The sequence below is a fragment of the Pleurodeles waltl genome, chromosome 6 (assembly GCF_031143425.1).
Source record: "Pleurodeles waltl isolate 20211129_DDA chromosome 6, aPleWal1.hap1.20221129, whole genome shotgun sequence".
NCBI classification, from domain to species: Eukaryota; Metazoa; Chordata; class Amphibia; order Caudata; family Salamandridae; genus Pleurodeles; species Pleurodeles waltl.
The window spans coordinates 1,197,625,558-1,197,641,432 of NC_090445.1; the positions used below are offsets into that span (position 1 = coordinate 1,197,625,558).

A 15,875-nucleotide genomic window follows, 5' to 3' on the forward strand; every position below is an offset into this window, starting at 1 on the left:
GCATCGCTCAGCAGAACCATGAAGGAAGTGCCCTATGGAGCAGGCTGCCGAATTGCGCAGGTCCTCCAGACATCTGCCCCATTCATGCTAATGCACCTGCAGTGGGTGTACAGGAGCTGTACACCGGATAAAAGACCAAAGCATAACCTGCCCTCCATCGATGGAACCCAGACCAGCGGGAGAACTAACTGTAATGACTCACCACTCGAGGGCTAGTGCAAGAAATCTCCCAACAAAACATACTAAACTGGACAAAGAAATAAAACATACCGGCACAGAAACAGGGAGCCTAAGAGACCATCACACAAGACAAAAATATTTTGGTTAGAGGGACTAGGGTGAGGTTACAGGAAGTAGGTGTGATTAAACAATAGACAGGAAAAATATTGCTTTAATTAAGCATTGTTAATAAGGCTTCGTCCCGGCTTTCATCGTATAGCTAAAAGGTATGATCCCTGGCATGAGGGATACAGAAATTGGAATGACGTCATGGGGGTGGCACATCAATATAAAACTGTTTTCAAGGCAAACACACAAACATTACATTAATTGTGCATATACTCCGCACATATTTAGCCAGCCTTGGACTCAAACATGCAGCACAGTACACAACTGGCCTCAGTACGGTCTGTTTGACATTCTTGAACGCCAACACTTGTGAAATCTATGAAACGTTTCTCAACGTATTTTTCGTGGCTAGTGTTTTATGATAACTGCACATTGGAATACGCCAATGTGCTGTCGCACTCGAGGCACTGCTGACATGGTATCTTGCTAGTTATCATTTCAGGAATGGGTGTACATTGAGTGGTTGCTTCTACAAGAGGCACACCACGCGTATAGCCTTTGCTGTCAGAATTTCTTAATTTTCTATGGCTACAACGAAGACCTTTTAATACACAGATCTTCTGTTTTAGTCACTCGCCTGGAGATTGCAGACATTTTAAACCGAATGTTTCTGGAAGAGGCTATGACGTTTAGACCCAAAGCACATGGAACGAACCTTCTGTAATCAGTTTAACAACTTTTGTTTTGCTTCTTTAAAGTTTAACTATTTTGATTTAACGACTAAAAATTACACCAAAATCTCGTGGGTTTAATCCGAACAGGATTTGATTTTAACCTTTTTGTAATCTTCAGGATTCCACTGGATTTGAATGTGTGTTGTTTCCATCGAGCATTACGTTTTTGAAAACATACACTAATGCACACAATGTTAGCCTTTGATGGAACGTGCATTTTTAAACATAAATACCACAGATTTCTGTCGAAAGCACGCTGAACGCGTGACAGTTGATTGTTTCTTAGCAACCAAAGAATGGTGTTTACAGAGGCCATAAATACAGAATTTGGCTTGGGGCAAAACCCTCTGTTCAGACGCAAACAGGTTACAAAGACCAGCACAGGAGAAACTGAGCTTCCAGACTGCGCCATTGGCACAAGCTTGAAAGGAAACACACAGGCTGCAGTGACAAGTGCAAATGAGCTACATTTGCGAAAGGGATTTCTGTTCTACCAAAACACCAGTTTTGCTTTGTAATTTCGGAGAAACTGAGAAAACAGACAGTACTGCAATGAGGAGCGGCCGTCCAACAGGCTAAAGGTGCGCATTTTAATTTGATATTTTACCAAAACTGGATCGTTTATGTTTTTCGTGAAAACTAACAAAAAAGAGCATGAGATGTAGGAAAGCAATCTCAGATGATAAAATAATTCAGTTTGCAGGAATTAGGAAGCCGAGTTTTAAACGTCTTGCCATTGTCACAGCAGATTTATATTGAAGTATTTTTTAATCGACTAATGCAAACATCATCACAGAACTACATAGGAACTGGTCTTTATATGGCCGGACTTGTCAACCCACCGAATAGTAAAATTAAACATGATCAGGAAACACTGAGATAACCAAAGGTTGCCAAAGACGTGAACCTGAAAACCTACTGGATTTTACGTTTTTGCAGGCATAGCGGCCCAGTACTACATTTCAATCTGGACTAAATTGCTCTAAATTACTTTCAATGCATCTGAAACTTAAATTAGAGCCCATATCTCCAAAGTATCAGAAAGGTAATCTAGTATTTTCTCTCAAAAATAAAAAAACTAGAGCGTATTTCACATAGAAAATAGACCGAAAGTGAAGAAAGTACTTCAAGCTGTGCAATATAACAAAGAAAGGAAAGTCAGTATTCAGGAATTATTACAAAGCAGCAATTGCTGCGTTTTCTTCAAATGGGTTGTTTTGTTCTCATTGCCAGCTGACATAGCTCTGTCTTGTATACTCATTTTGCTCTTTGGACACAGGGCATCGGTATGTGCAATATTGTATCCCTTATGGATTCAAAGTTACCAGATACCATGGTTTATCAATATTTTACAAACGTACAACTTCCAGCTCTGTTAAAAGTCCCCCACCACACCTGAAGGGTCATTCACCTGAATGTGCACAGGTCCAGGTGTAAAGTTTCTATCACATACTTCACCAATTTGCAACAGGCTAGGGGCCAGATTTACTAACCTTTCACGCAGCACAGTGTAATAAGGCAACTTGCAGTGCTGTGTTGCATGAAAGTGAGGGAGCAAAAATGCATTTTATCTTCTAAGATATGGTACACTTCTGCTCTCTCATAGCATTGGCGCATTTCAGGCGCAAACGTAGCCACCCTTGCACCGCTGTGCAAGGGTGCCTGCATCTACAAGGAGAATTGTTTTTGTTCAGGAAGAGATACCTTTCTGCACAAAAACAATCTCTTGATGCATTTTCCTCTGTCTGTGGGTGCTGCAGAATGCAGCACACATAAAAAGAAGACTAAAGGCGAGAAAAAAGATTTTTTTCTTCGTTACACCATCCTCTGGGAGGCGTAGCGATTTCATGCAATCCCAGGTTTACAAACTTTTGTAAATCTGGGATTGTATGAAATTCATAGGAACGACCATGTTCCACCCATAGAATGCCTCCTAGAATTAAGTGCAATGCAATGCAGTGCAAGCTTCTGTGTTGCTTTACGTTTCTTTACAAAGCTACGCAAAGCAGCACAACTCGTCCCTTGCGTGGCTTTCCAAATACTTATGAGCATTCATGACGCAAAATGTTATTACATCTGGCCCTATCTTTCTACATTGTCCTTGGTATTTGCTGATTAACGACAGCTTGTGTTTTTCTGTCTCACCTCATGGGATATCAAAATGCCATTCATTCTTTTGGACATGCCCTTCTGGGAGGTATTACATTTATATCACCAAGAAAGAATTCCCACCAGTCGCGCCTCGCTGACCTGTAAAGGGGCGAGGTGGGTGCAGCGCGCGCGGTGGGGGGTGTAACCTTTAATTATTAAAAAAAAAGTACCTCCTCAGTTGCCGCACCACTCCTCTCTCCCTCGTTGTTGCTGCAGGCAGGCACAGGCTCCCAGCCTGTCCTTCGGCCATTCCTGATGTTGCTCAGAGCAGTGTCAGGATTGGCTGGGAGCGCCCTGGCTAGGCGCTCCCAGGCAGACTGGGAGCCTGTGCAGGCTCTCTCCAACCCAGCAACAAAGTGCCGAGTTGGAGAGAGTCCTGTGCGCGTGTGTGTTTGGCCGGCCCGAGACGGTCGGCCAAACACACATGAGCTCTGAGGGGAGTGCTCTGTGCACTACCCTCACTGCCCGTCACCTCCATGGCCCGCCCTTTTCACCATGAAGGGATAATAAACCTAATTTATTATTACCATGAAGGGATAATAAACCTAATTTATTATCCCTTTGTAGTGAAAAGTTTGCAGCTTCTGCTGCTGACAGGAGTGGGGGTGATGTTCCTCCGCCCTAATGGAGGAGCCACCCCTGATTCCCGCACACTCTCCCAAACCTCAAGTCTAACTCTGTTGGGAGTCATAGCAACTATGGTGCAGCGGGTCACTATTTCAGTTGTTATCCACTTCGACAGGCCAGCTTTCCAGGCCTTAATTGTGGGAGTTTCAGCTACTTTCCAGTACACAACTAACTTGTTATGGCCAAAATAAGCATCAAATCCATTATTCCAGATTTATACATAATTGTTCCCCATGTAGGAAGATAATCAGCAAACAGGTATCTTGTGCATTCATTACTAATTTTCTAATGCCCTGTTTATTTTATTTACTATAGCAAAGCTGTATGTCTGTACAACAGGGCACACACACACACACAATATGATTGAATTCTGCATTCTGCTAATGACGGGGAAGGTTCCTTGACCTGTTCCAAATATTCTTCTTACTCTCTGCGGCGTGAGGCATAGTCTGTGTAATAAAATGGAATCTGTTCCAATCTTCTGTTTCTAGACACCCTAGTGATTTACTCTTTTTCAATACTCCAGTCTTCCTCTCTAAGTTCTCTGCCTAGTGCCTCCTTTCCATGTGTTTGCAATCTGGAAGCCACTGGTCCCAAAGAGTGATTTATCTGAGAAAAACAATTTGGAAACAATCTTCCTTCCTGCTGTATATAGTACCTATCCCCATGGTGTCACATGAGGTGGATTCTCGAAAGTCAGTGGTCATCTCCAGATGAGTCCCAAACATGCGTTCATGAAGCCTAATGGTATTTCTTGAGCGTAGGCCAAGCTTTCCCCTTTCAGTCTAATATACTGTTGCTAGCATTGCTTTTAACCAACACTAATCTAGGTTTTTTGCTGAACACAATAGTCCATAAATCTGGAGTGACAGCTGTTCACAGTGGGGTTGCTTCAGGATCATTCGAACCTAGCACCCATATTGCTATTGCTCTGCAATGTAATAATATTCATAGGTAATTGAGTCAAATCTGCCCTATTGCATTGGCGTCAGCCATCTTTCCCTATTAGTTTTGACAATACTCTTATTCCTTAATATCTTATTACATATAGACATTTCTAGGTAGTATTTTTAGGGTTGGTGTTAAGGAATTATTGTAACCTTGGTAGCATGTTCATTTTAGAAAACACCACCCTGACATCAATGACAAAATGCTATAGAATCTTGTAATGGTTGCATGGTTCTTGAGATATTCCCTTCTCTTAAGTGGTTCTCATAGTGGTATGGCTGCACTCAAGTATTTAAACACAGACAGGACCAATTGTAGCAGAGACGGATCCAGTCTCTACCGGCCCTGACTCACTTGGTCATGCAAAGGGAACAGGTATGATTTTCATCAGTTCAGTCACAGAGAAAGAGATCAATGTTTGCAGTGTCTCTGGTATTTGAGCATCTTGTTCCTTAAGATAAAGCAGTATGTTGTCAGAAGGATAGATCACATGCTGCAAGGGTACCATATATAGTCTAAAGTGTTCGGGAATAGGCTTGACCATTTCCTAGGCTCTGGTGAACTCCATCTCCTATTCCCGACCTGTGGCATAGTGGCTAGATCCCTGCTGGATCACGCTGCCATAACAGTGGAGATTCCCCTCCATCTGCGTCCTCGTGCATATCAGCCCTGGCGTCTCTGAGATAGTTTCTTAGGCAAACCTGAAATAGGTCCACACCAAGCTCCAAAATTTCTTGGCAGACAATGACCATTCTGAGACCCCCCTATCCTTCCTTTGGGACTCTATGAAATCAGTCATACAAGGGGAATTCATCGCCATAACAGTGGCAGAAAACAAAGCAAGGAAGGAACAATGTTCCTCTTTCCAGGCACAAGCTCAGGAACTGGAGCGTGTACACAACTGTACAGGGGCGCCTAGGGTCTGGGGGCAGTTTGCAGATGTACGAAAACAGCTGGCGGGGCTAGACATTGATAGAGCTGAATACACATTGCTGCTCCTAAAGCATGCCTTTTATGTAGGGGGGGGCAAAACTGTCCGACTGCTAGCGAACAAATTGTGTGCCCAGCACCTGAAAGACAGAATTGTGACTATAGCCCGATAGGATGGGTCTGAGGTCACTGAAGATCCCCAAATAGCGGAGAGTTTCCGAGACTACTGTGCACAGCTTTACACTGCCCAGACACTTTCACCTACCAACATAATACACTACCTGGAAGGGGCCACTGTCAATAGCGTAACACCCAATCAGGCGAATTAACTTGAATGGCCCATCCGAATTGAGGAGGACAGAAATTCCATCGCTCTACCAGACCCGAAGGGTTCCCCTCTTCTTTTTTATAAAACCTTTTGAGCGTCACTTACTCCTCTACTCACCAGGCTGTTTAACTCTTTTGATGGTCCCAGTTCTATCTCCCGGTCCATGCTAGCAGCCCCTATTATTGTCATTCCTAAACCCAGGAAGGACTCAAATCAATGTGGGTCTTATAAACCCAAATCCCTCCTGAACAACAATCTAAAACTCTTCATGAGCATTCTGCATCACGTCTTAACCTCCTGATGTCGGGGCTCATCTCTCAATCCCAATCTGGCTTTATCCCCCCATCAACAGTGTAGTGACAACTCCAAAAGGTTGTTACATATCCTAGAGAAAGCTCATCTCTCCGTTAGACCTGTCACACTTGTCTCAGTTGATGCTGAGAAGGCGTACAACAGTCTACTGGCCATACCTGGAGTCTACCCTATCACACTTTGAGCTTGTAGAGCGCTTTCATAACTGGGTACTGAGTATTTATAGCTTCCCTAAGGCCTCAGTCCATATGAATGAACATCCACTCCCTATACTATCAGTAGGGGGATGTGTCAGGGTTGCCCACTGTCACCGCTACTCTTTGCCCTCTATATGGAGCCCCTTTGCCCAGAGAGTACGAGATGACCCTGACATAACTGGAGTCCGGTTAGGTGGGGAGGAACACACAACTTGCCTTTATGCTGACAATGTGATTGTCACCCTCAACAGCCCGGCTACGGCCTTTCCTGCCTTCTTCAAGGAGCTGGGACGTTTTGGGGAAGACTCTGGCTTCTTAGTGAATGTCAACAAGTCCCAGTCCCTTAACCTCACAGTCCTAACGGGAGAGATGGCCACCCTGGTGCAACGATTTCCTATTCAGTGGCAGAGCGATTTAATCTCGTACTTGGGCATACAGCTGGCCAAAACAGCAGAGTCCAAGCGGTCTGTAATTATAATACTCTACTTATGCAAACCATCGCAACCCTCAATACATTTCTTTCATATTGCCTCTCCTGGCTGGGTAGGATTTCTGCGGTAAAGATGGTGGTCATCCCGCGGATTCTGTTTTTCTATCAGGCTCTTCCTGTTTCCCCCACACCTTGCACAGTTGCCCTTCTGCAGAACAACATATACAGATTTATATGGGTGGGACAACACCCCTGTATGAGTTGGGATCAGAGCTACCACTCACCGCAAGGAAGATCTCCAGAAATACTACCAGGCAGCACAGCTTCTCTACCTGCTCGAATGGCTTCAACCAGAGTCGGAGAAACACTGGCTCTTTATGGACCAAGCCATTTCAGTTACTCAACTTCCTTCCCCAATGGCAAAAGGCATGGGGACTCTACTCTTCCCCTATCACCCACACGACGATAAAGGTTTGGGATGTGGTCGCTATGGGCAAGGGTCAGACATCTTTCCTTCCCCCCTAACACCTATCTGCGGGAACACAGGCTTCACCCCATCAGGTCAAAGGTCATGCTTGATGGTGGTTGGGGTCAGAGAGGCCTGCTACCTTGCTGCTTGGAAACACCTGGGTAGGTTCCTACAAATGGCAAAAGTTTAACCTTTTCAGCTGAAACTGTCCATTAAGGTCAGTTGCTTTCCAACAAGTCAACTGCTTGAGAATGAGTGGAAAATAAAAAGCTACAATTTTTCACAGAAGCACTGCTTTTGTGACTCTCTGATGCCAGGGGTCTCAAGTTCAGTGACAAGACTCAAGTCAGGTTTCGCATTTGCGCCCCCTGGCGACATTTAAATGACACACATGGACGTATGACTTGTAAGCAAAACACAACAAACATTCCTTTGTGGCAGCCCAAGACATTCTGCTTTAATAATTCTGGCTCTATGCTGACGTCTGTTATACTAAAATTTCTAGACTGCTAAGTAGAGCTTCACACACATCCAATAATTGTATAAGGGTGTAACTGACACCTTTGACTGTTTTTATACACTACCCTCTCACGATTAGATTGAATGTATCCCAAACTATGCCCTTGTTGCCTAATGAATTTATAGTTTCCCTGAAATAATTATCAATAACCTCCCCTATTTCTCGTTTGAATGCTGTGTCCTTTAGGCTGGCAGCTTGTAAACGGCAAGATGGAATGTTCATTATGGGTTAGCCCCCATGTGAGTAATCTGGTCTGGTATGGTTAGACAGAGATATTCAGTTGTATGTACCTGTCGCATGTATTCAGGCTTTATTAAGAATCAATCGATACGAGTATGGCGGGAAAGTGTTGGGGAATTGAATGAGTGCTCGCTGGAACCTGGGCTTTTGGCCCTCCATACAATCCTCAAATTCCAGTTTCCCACCAAATTGTGACTTGGCGTGTGCATTGGACATGCAGTATTTCCAATCGTGGGTCTGGGAGGATCTATCTTTGTCCACATCAAGGACACATTGTAAATCACCCTACCTCAGATAGTACAGCAAACACTACTGACCTTCTGTCTACATGTTTCAACATCACTTGCTGTAGACATGCTAAGAGTGACATACATGAAAAGCATTTGCACAACAATCATCCTAGGGTCCTTCCAACAGTCCCTCGACAAACAAATTACAGTCCTCCGGGTCCACCACTACTCTCCTCTCTTGGAATGGGATAGCTGCTGAGACCCATATTTTCTTTCCAAATGCATAAGATAAATGTCCTGTGGCCTATACTTTTCCCCTTCACGTATTCTTGAAGGTACTTATTAGCACACATGGACTCCTCTCATTTTTAGGTACATTCCAAGTCAATAATTTATGATGAGTGGGCATATCAGTGGTGCTGTGAAGGGACTGTTTGCCATTCTTTCCTAATTTCATTGCGCTTGTCCTGTAAAACAACCTATGCGCAAAAATAAATGCATTGAGATGTGATAGTTGAGAGCAGAAGAATCCCTAAGATGGCCCCTGGGTCCACCCTGAAACTGTTTGAACCTCATGCTAAGATTCTATAGATTCTGTTGCTATTGACTCTGGTTGGGAGACTCATGGAAGTAACCTCCATTGCATAAGATATTATCATTACATTCTGCAGCACATATAGAAAGAGGAAAATGTCTCAGAGGATTTTTAATGCAGGAAGGTGCCCCTTCCTGCACAAAAACAACCCTGCTTACAACACAGACACCCTTGCACTATGGTGCAAGGGTACCTTTGTTGGCACTAGGCAGCACATTGTGCACCAGCGCAGGGAAAAGACAGGAATGTGCCATATTATGTGAAATATGGCACATTCCTGCCCTGGCCTTTCCCTATCACACAGCGCTGCAAAATGGTTTTTTAATAAATATGCCCTCTTATTTGCATTCTTCGTGGTTCTTTGGGCTGTCAACCCTGGGTCCTATATTGCTCACTCATTTTGAAAGATGTGTTCCTTGAATATCGATCTCAGAATATTGATAGGAGACAACATCAAGGACAAACATCCCAAAAATATGGAAGGTAAGTTAGTCTAGGTTTTCTATACCCAACTCCACATATATGAACCTATGTGGCAAACACGTATTCAAGGTATGTGGATGTGGAGAAAGGAATATGAAATCTATACTTCCCTACATGCACTTACCTTCAATTTTTTGCCCCTCAATATTCTGTCCTCAATATTCTTCTTCCATGATATTTTGAGGAACGGTTCAATGACTTTGAACATCTCTCAAAAGCAATAGAGGAAGGAAAGGGCAATTCCTTTTAGAGGGAAAGGCACATAAAGTCTCTATTTGACATCTCCTTTGATGTTGTGATAGTATGAAATTTTACAGAAGGATCAATAATCTAGAATTGCAAGGACCTGCTGTTGAAGGGCTGGTACACGGATGCTTTATAGATATCATTTGCTCTTCATGTGCCTTTTCAAAGAGCTCGCCTTTTTGGTCCTGAGCTGGAAGAAAGAATGCAAGGTCTATTTAAAGAAGAAAACATTTCTCGTCCTTCAGACAGCAGCAGCTTGTCATTCGAGGCAACTTAGATCAGAGGAACAGACAACAACGTGTCAGATCATTTAAGCAGAGTGTGTCAATCATGTCTGGGACTCTCTCTGCCTCCTTCAATTTGTTAGACAATTAGAAAGAGTCTGGGACTCAATTCATGGATACTTGTGCGTCCTAGATCAGTGCTCCAACTTCATGGTTCTGCACTTGATATCCAGTGAAACGAACATGGGTGAGGGTGCTCTGTCAAAGGAGTGGCCTCAAGAGCTAGTATCTGCCTTCTGTCCACCTCAGGTTATGACCAGGTTGTTGAAAGGATCAGTAAGGAAATCAAGAGGTGATTGTGATAGTACCCATTTAGCTTCAAATGTTTTGGTTCCTTCTGTTGCAGTGCCTAGTAATGCTCGCCTATGGCACAATCCCCTGGATTCCTCTCCTTGGCGTCCGATATTTCAGTCACTTCAAAAACATATATCTTTGTGGGTTTGGGAGTTGAAAGGAAAAGGTTGAAAAATAAAGGGTTTCCCCTCCACCTAGCAGAAACCATTTTAATGTATTGTAGTCCTTCCATGTTTAAGTCCTATACTCATAATTGGGGAGTATTTTTGAGATGATATTGGTCACAGTCCGATTTTCCATTAGATTGCACGTTTTCATCTCTTCTTTTGATTTGTTTGGGAAGGTTTTTCAAATCTAGTGATTGAAGTCTCTAGGGAGCCATGGGACAATCTAGGGGATAGTGATGGTCTGGCATCCCGTCTTTTAAAGAGTTTCTCTGTCTGCTTATTCTGTAGTTAAATCTTTAGTTCCTTCACGGGATTTACCTTTGTTTTTTTAAGTTTTAAAGAAATAACTGTTTAAACCTCTAGAATTTGGGAGTGGCAGAGATCGTGGCAAAGTAAGTCGCACACTGTGCTTGTCTGCTATCCAGGACTTCCAAAGCTTCGTCCGCAGGAGTGCTGAGCCCATGGCCACCACTACTTTGCGCAGCCCGGTGGACAGACACATTGGAGGAGCCGTGGGAGCGACTCTGGTGGGACTGTGATGGCTGGAACAGCCTCTCAACTAAATCCAAGCAGCGCGCCCCCTGTGAGAAATTGGCAGGCATCTGACCTGTCGCGCTTTGCCCAAACCGAATACTTGCCTGCTTGGCCACACCCAGGAGCTGCATCACATCGAATCTGTCTGGACCAACCCCTTTCCAAGGGGCAGGGGTCCAATGCTGACAGCATTTCCAAGTTCTTTTTGGGCACAATACGGGGCCTCCAGGGGAGCCGCCGGTAGAGAGCCAACCTGACCCAGCCGACAACCGGCCTTGTCTCTGCATGCTAGTGTCTTGGCGCACAGACTGGGGCCCCTACCTACGCGACATCTAGCAACAGTGTCTCAGTGGGAAACCTTGCCAAGAGGCCCCACGAGCTCCTATTGGGGTGTCTGCTACCCATCCTGGGCTCAGGTCACCAGCAACCGGTGAAAGTACAGAGATCAGCGTGGTGGGCCCCGTGGCAGGGGTGAGGTCTATATACATGGGTGCAGACCACTTGCGGCATGTAATTCAGTACCAGGGGGCATGGAGTAGACCTGGGACCCACCCTGCAGGGCCTGCTCAATGAAAGACTAACTCCTTTCGGCCCCACCTGGGCACCCCCAGACCGTCCTGCTGACTGAACTCTAAAGCTTGTGTTCTTTTCTGCCCTACGGAGGTTGACTAACCCGCTCCACACCAGTGCTGCCCTCTTGGATCTCTACACCACCATCGACTTGGTGTCTGGCACCCCAGCCACCACCTTTCAGTATGTAAGGAACATGCCCAGTAAACAGTGCGGAGATCTGAGCACCTGGGCCGGACAGGCTCAGGAACTGGGCCTGGCATAGCTGGGCCTGCCCACGTTCCCCCCGGCCTATTCCAGCTACATCTGATGATCCCTTGGTGGGATATTGTTCTCCTCTGGGCGCTTGACACTCCTCTGCTTCACAGACACCCCCACAATAATGCATAGAAGTGCTTTCCCACAGATCACCTACTGGACCTCCCCCTGACTGTACGGGTACTTTCAGCAGCCGGCTTCCAGTGTGTGCGAGGATCAGATCACCCCCTTGCAGCCCCACCAAGCTATGCCCACGTCCCTGATGCAAACCATGCTAGATTTTGGACTTTTGCTACTACTTGTTTTGTTCCTGTTTGACGATGGGTTCTGATTTTGTAGTTTTCTACTCCTTCACACTACATGGTCTACTCATGACACTCGAAGGCACGCTGCAACGATCAACACACTGTATGACTAACCCAGGCTGCTTCCCTTAATACCCCCTTACTGCCACTCCAGCGCATACAATGGTCTTCATAAACCTCTCCGGACCTTACAATAAGGAGCCTCAATGTCTGAGGCCTTAAAAACTCTATCAATTGAGCAGCAATTTCGTCCCTCCTAGAACGCTCCAGCAGCGTCAGATGCCTCATGCAGAAGACTCACTTGCTTCCCAAAGATATACTGAGATCACAGTCTCAATGTTTTCCCCACCAGCTTTGGTCTTCTAACTCCATGAAGCAGGGGGAGGCAATCCTTTCCACTTAAGGGTTGAAGGGCAAGATGCTGTCCCAAAAAGCTGAAGTTACGGACATCTTATAGGCTCTAGCTGGGCTCCTTCTATTTTACTTTGGCTAACATTTACACACCTAATAAGCACCAAGAGCGGTTTCTGATTGAGGCCCTCGCCCCCTTTCTCCACTCACCAGACCCTGCAATACTGGTGTAACCAGTGATGGACAATGATTGGGACCAGTCTGGCCAGCGTTCTGACCTGGCTGGAGCCTTTTTTCGCCCCAGGTACTTCAATGGTTTGATGACTGCTGACTCAAAGATGTCTGGCGGCTGCTTTACCCCCATACACAAGGCTACACTTTCTCTTCCGCCGCCCGCAAAACCTATGCCTACATTGACCACTTCTTAGCTACACCAGCACTTCGGGCCCGTGTTAGCAACGCTTTAATCGCACCCAGATCTCTTTTGGACCGTGCAACCCTGACCCTGGTAGCCCATACTGACTCCTGACAGTATAGTACATCACACTGGTGCCTAAGGGAGAGTTTTATCCAACCCACGACTGAATCCCTCCGTAAGGTATTTGCCCATTACCTCCACAACAATAATAATGGAGAGACATCTCTTGCCTCACTTTGGGAGGTGCTGAAACTGGTGATATGGGGGGGAACTCATAGTGAGTTTGGCGTCCGATAACCATAGCCGTCTGGAGAAGTGAGAGCAAATAGAACACAAAGATTTGGATTGGGAAAACATATATAACCACACAGGGGCACCCAGGGTGTGGAGGGAACTAGAAATAGCATTGTAAAAACTAAAGCGCCTGGATCTAGACAGAGCTTAGTATGCACCGGCCCATCAGAAGCACAAATTCTGCTCAGGGAGCAATCAATGTGGCTGTATGGTTGCACACTGCTTATTGGCCTGATCTCATGCAGGCTCGGCCCAGGGGATCTGACTCACACCTACTGATGAAGCACGCACAGATAGTATCAGCCTTTCAGCGGTTCTATAACAGTCTATGCTGACGCAGACGGAATCGCCAAAGAATTTTTGAATTACATGGAGGATTGCTTGCTCACCTCTGTTATCTCATCTGACTCAGAGGCCCTAGAGAAGCCCATCTGCATTGAAGATGTAATTTCGGCCATTGTCCATATTAAACCAGGGAAGTCCCTTGGCCTGGAAGGCTTCTCTTCACAATTCGATAAGGTCTTTTGCCATGACTCATGACACACCTCTATAACTCCTTTGCGAACACTCGCTTCCTTTTTGAGTCCATGTGAGAAGGCCCTATCTCTGTCATTCTAAAGCCTGGCAAAGACCCAACTCTTTGTGGGTCCTACAGACCCAGCTCACTCTTCAACATTGAGCTAAACTTTTTACTAGCATGCCGGCAGCGCACTGGCCCATCGCCTCAATCTGCTAATGTAAAGCCGGAGTGAACTGGACCAGGTGGGATTTATCTTCACCAGGCAATGCGCAGATAACACCAAACACATCCTGCACTTATTAGACTAGTTCCATAGATCCCAGAAAAAAGCTCTCATTCTGTCAAGAAGGCATTTGATGGAATTCACTGGCCCTAGCTTTTCCAGACCCTCGCACATTTTGGTTTTGGGGATAGATTCCGTAGCTGGGTCCATAGTGTGCATTTCACTTCTAGAGCCTCAGTGAGGGTTATTGGAGTGACATCTCAGTCCTTCCCTATCCAGCGTGGAACCCGACAGGGCTGTCCTCTCTCGCCCCTTCTTTTTGCATTATATATGGAACACCTAGCCCAGATGATTAGATTCAACCCAGCCATCTCGGGGATAACGTTTAAGGAGCTCACCACCTCATTAGTCTCCATGCGGACAACATGATCCTAGCAATCTCAAATCCAATGTAATCTCTCCCTGCCCTCGTAACAGAGCTCCTGGCCTTTGGGAACGTGCCTGGCCTCAAAGTAAACATGCAAAACCCCAGATGTTAAATCTTTGAGTGACCCCACCGCATGTAGAGCAACTCCACCCACAGTTCCCTTTCAAATGGGTGCCAGAATCTATACCCTACATTGGACTCAAGCTTGCAGGATCTATCCCTCAAACCATCATGTTGAAATACACAGCACTCACTTCCCAAACACTGGCTGATTTGAACAGATGGTGCCGACTTCGCCTTTCATGGCTGGACAGAATGGCGGCTGTTAAAATGACGATACTACCTCACATCCTGTACCTTTTTTCAGACCCTTCTGCTGACCTCCTCCCCGAGGTACACTTTGCAGTCTTTACAGCTTGAACTCCATAAATTCATTGGGATGGGAAGAAACACCTCCTTTTGAAACACTTGCTCTATCGTTCAACATGGGAGATTGGTGGTACCCCTTCTGCTGCAATATTTCCAGGCCCCCAGCTCTGCTTTTTAGTGGAATGGAGTCACCTGCTATTAGAGAAATATTGGTGCTTTATGGATCCAGCTGTGGCGGGCTCCCATATTTGGAAGGAACCCTGGCTTTCCTGCACACACTGGGCTTGGGGGCTCTATTTCTCCTATATTCATTAGCTCAGTTTTCTGAATATGGGAAGCAATAGCAACCAAAACAAGCTTAACCTCATTCCTGCCCCCTATGATCCCAATCTTCTCTAACCCAGACTTTACCTAGGGGATACAGCTGGAACAGTTCCACTGCTGGAAGGCAGGAGGGTGCAAACATGTGAAATATTTATTTGACCCTCAAGGGATTTTACAGTTTGACCAACTGAAAGCTGACTATGGGCTGTAAGAGGCTGACTACCTGCATTACCTCCAGGTCTGCCACTGGGTTATGCCATTCTCCCTTAAACCACACACTAAGAGACCACTCATCCCATTAGAAAAATGGATGCTCCTTAAAAAGGATGACAAAAGCCTCATCACTGAACTGTACACCTTCTTGAGGAAGGGGGTCTTACCGCCCCAGGTGGAGGGACAGGCTTAATGGGAGGCTGAGCTTTGTAGGGTGTTATCTGACAAAGAGTGGGAAGATATTTATAACAGAACCCTTCACTACTTGCACACCATGGCAAGTCTAGAAACAGCTTACAAATTGTGTCATACTGATATCTAACCCTACTGGTATCTAACCCCGGCACAACTCCAGGTATGGAACTCTGCCCCTTCCAAAGAGTAATGGAGAGGCTGCAGAAACACCAGCACCCTCCTCTACCTTTTGTGACACTGTCCAAAGTTGGAACACTACTGGGACTGTATACTCAATTATATCAACCAAGTCATTGACACCATGATCTCACAGTTCTTGACCTACAATTTCTTGGGGGATCCTAATAAATTAATGTTCCTGCTTCGCTCCCTGAGAGGGAAGCAAATGGCTTTAGTGTTGG

The 15,875-nt window shown here is 45.5% G+C and overlaps 1 protein-coding gene across 1 annotated transcript in view; it reads left to right on the forward strand.

Annotated features, from left to right (window-relative positions):
* The first annotated feature begins 1,412 nt into the window (after window positions 1–1,412).
* CCDC110 (coiled-coil domain containing 110) overlaps window positions 1,413–15,875 on the forward strand; it is a 63,669-nt gene continuing 49,206 nt past the window's right edge. Inside the window, exon 1 of the mRNA XM_069240494.1 lies at window positions 1,413–1,603. The gene's annotated coding sequence lies outside the window, so the exon portion shown is untranslated. The remainder of the gene's footprint in view (window positions 1,604–15,875) is intronic.